The sequence below is a fragment of the Marmota marmota genome, unplaced genomic scaffold (assembly GCF_001458135.2).
Source record: "Marmota marmota marmota unplaced genomic scaffold, marMar, whole genome shotgun sequence".
NCBI lineage: Eukaryota > Metazoa > Chordata > Mammalia > Rodentia > Sciuridae > Marmota > Marmota marmota.
Genome location: NW_026008293.1, coordinates 10126 through 13835, shown reverse-complemented (window position 1 = coordinate 13835; position 3710 = coordinate 10126).

Genomic DNA, 3710 nt, shown 5'->3' with positions numbered 1-3710 from the left:
CCTACGTGTTCCCAAGATGGTGCACGGCCAGGGCTTCCTGTGGGAACGAAGCTTGCTGTCCTCTCAGCAGAAAGCCCTGTGGGGCTGCAACAGTCATTTTAGTTTGAGCCTCTGAATTAGCTTCTCACCAGATAAGCCATGTCCATGGTTCTACTCACCTAGGATGGCCGCAACCTGGGTTGGCTAAGGGCGTGTTCATGGTGTCTTTGTGGACACTACCGAAGCTCGGAGGTCATTGCGCCTAGGCCTTTCTGCCCAATGACAGCAGGTGGGGAAATCCCTTAGAATCTGAGTCAGCTGGAGTCAGTTGGTGGTAGGGACTCAGTAAGCTGAGGGCCACCTGCCCTCTCCCACCCCAGGCTGTGCCCTGGCCAAAAGGCTCACTCCATGCCCTCCCCTTTAATGGAGCTCTCATTGTCACAGACTAGGATGACACAAGCCCTGGAGAGGGCCCGGGCCAGCTGGTCACCCAAGTGGGGTGGGGGTGAGGTGGCTGCCTGCTTAGTGGCCAGGGCAATAGCCACCTAGCTACTCCTTAACTCAGAGGTCACTGCTGGGCCCAGAGAGGCCCTCGCCCTAGGACTTCTCCATGTCTGAAGAGCCCTTGTTAATTATTTTAAATTAATTCACAGATGGGCTCCTACCCACGACACGTATTAATGGCCAGTACACTTCTAGTAACTTTTGATGGAGAATAGCAAAACCTGTGCTCTGAACTCAGCAGTGTTTTAATGTGGGCATCACAAGCACATCTAGACATACTTTAAAAATAGCAATAAAAAGGATACAGCTCCAGGTGTGGGAGCGCACGCCTCTAATCCCAGGGACTTGGGAGGTGACACCGGAGGACTACAAGTTTGAGACCAGTCTCGGCAACTTAGCAAGGCCCTAAGCAAACTTAGTGAGATCCTGTCTCAGAATAAAAAATAAAAAAGGGGTTTACTGGGGATGTGGCTCAGTAGTAAAGAATGGAATGCCCTGATTCCATCCCCAGAATGAATGAATGAATAAACAACAAACAAACGTATGCAGACAATAAGGCCCCAGAATAGGACAAAAATATACATATATATTGGCACTTGACCTGCAGATGGATCCTCAGATCGGGTCCCAGGGGCCCTTAGCATGGAAGCTACAGGTATAAAAGTCATAGAGCACCCCTGCTCTGGCTCCCCAGGGAGAGCAGCAGCTGAACATGGCAGTGTGCACAGAGGCACGCACACCCCACCCCACTAAGGCAGAGCTGGCACTAGAGGGACCACATGTGTCCATGTCATCCTCAAGACCTTCCAGAAGCCCTCCATCACCAGCACAACGAGGCTGAGGCCAGAACCTTCCAGCACCTTCTGAATCACTGAGTCCCTGAACTGGCTGCCTGTAAGAGTCTCTAGAAGCTTCTTAGAAATGCAGAGTGCTGTGTCCATCTCTGGGCAATGGGATGAGACTCTCTGGGGCTTGTATTATTTTGCCCAGGCATCACACAAAAGAAATCTGCATGTCGATCTCACATATGCACCCAAAGCCAAACCCCAAACACATTTGTCAGTTTAAAGCACGTTGCAGCATTTCTTCTTGGAACCTGCTACAGTTGGACATTGTTTCTTTTCTGGGGGAAGCCTCACTCTAATTTCTTTGGTGTGGAAGATAAGTGTCAAGACACCAAGACATGGAGACCCGTTAAAGGGCTGCTCATCGCTGGTCATCTCTCGGCCAGTGTGCGGTTTCTCCCTAGCCAGAATGTCCCTGACTCTAAACTGGTGGCTCATTGGTCCCTGAGCAGGCTGCAGAGGGCTTTGGCTGGAATGCACAGCAGACTCTGAGGGCCTGACAGGTGGGCGTGGGGCATTTGGGGGGCTTGGTTCTATCCGTTAAGCAGAACCCACAGGTCTGCCATCGTCTGTCAGGACCTGAAGCTGTATCTTCCCACTAAGCAATAAGCAGGCACAGTCCCCAAGCCGAGCAGACAGGGAAATGGCAGCCCCACCCTATATAAAATGTGTGAATTTTATTATAGTCAAATTATCCCTCAACAAAGTTGATCATAAGTTATTATCCTAAAACTTCCAGACGTTTTATGAAAGCCTTTAATGTGAAATAAAGAGATTAAGAAAGAAGAAGTGAGCCCAAGGAAGAAGCAAGTGTTCATAAAATTAACACATTAAAAGAAAAGGGGGGGGAAGAAAAGATACATGAAGCAAAGAGAAATGTCTTTAAAAGCGAAAATCGGCATAGAAAAGAGCTCTTGAGAACAAACTTTTAAGAAAACAACAGTAAAGTGAAAAATTCAGTAGAAGGTTTGGAAGATAAATTTGAGGAACTTTCCAGAAAGTAGAGCAAAATGACAAAGAGAAAAATGGGAATGTCAAAAAGCAGCTCAGAAAACTGCACTCAGCCCACAGGCGGAGCGTGCCACCCTGTGGTGGAGCACTGGCCCAGCATCTGTGTGTCCTGGGCTCAATCCCCAGCACTGGACAGGTGGGGATGAAGACCAGAGGAGAATGCTCAAGTAACACAAGTCCCAAAACAGAGCAGAAAAAGCAGGAGACGACGCCTTCACTGGATGACACAGCACCTCCGCAAGCCTAAGTGCAGGGGCGCAGCGCCTCCCACATTCTGAAAGAAAATCACTCTTAGCCCAAATTCTATCCCCAGCCAAACTGTCAACCAAACATGAAGGTAGAATAAGCCATTTTCAAAAAGAAACAGAGTAATCAACAATCAGCTGGACTCCCATTAAATTGTATCCTAGGAAACTACGGGAGCACATGTTCCCCCAAAAGAGAAGGCAGTCCAAACAAGAGGCAGGGATGGTAGGGGCTACAGGAAGCAGAAGAGCAACCTGGGAGAGAGAGGATGGGGACACCCAGGGCCACGATGCAGGGACAGTTGGGCACAGGTGTTGAGGGGAAGCAATGCAGTGCAGGTGGATATGGCCAGGAGAGGCCTCCTCAGCATTGGAAGGCTGATGGAATACCTGCTGTGTCGGGGGATCTTGGGACTGATTTAGAAGACAGTCACAGTATTGAGGGTGAATAAATATAAGTAAATAGAAGAAAATAAACCCAGTGACTCTGGGAAAAAATAAGCACACGTGCGTGCGCGTGCACACACACAACACACTCAAAAAAGCCCGTAGGAAATTATTAGCTCCATATGAAACAAATAAAAAGAAAGAAAAAGTAACTATAGTTCACTAAATGGCTTATTTCTGAATGCATAGTTCAATATGTAACATGGTTTCCTACCATAAAGAATAAACTCTGATCTGAGCAAGATTACCATGTGTGTTAGCCTGTTTTCTGTTGCTATAGCAAAGTACCTGAGGCTGGGTGATTGTTTGAGTCATTTTTTTTTTTTTTGCTGCTGTGACTAAACGATCTGACCAAAACAATTATAGAGGAGAAAAAGCTTATATGGGGGTTCACAGTTTCAGAGGTCTCCATCCATGGACAGCCAGCTCCATTCTTTGGGGCTGAAGGTGAGGCTAACATCAAGGCAGAAGAGTGTGGCAGAGGGAAGCAGCTCACATGATGATCAGGAAGCAGGGAGAGAGGTCACTCGCCAGATCCAAATTACCCCCCCAGGGACCCACCTCCTCCAGCCACACACTATCCGTCTTCAGGTGCCACTCAGTTAATCCCATTGGGATTAACCCACCGATTGGGTTAAGGATCTCAGAACCCAATAATTTCTCCTCTGAACCTTTTAGG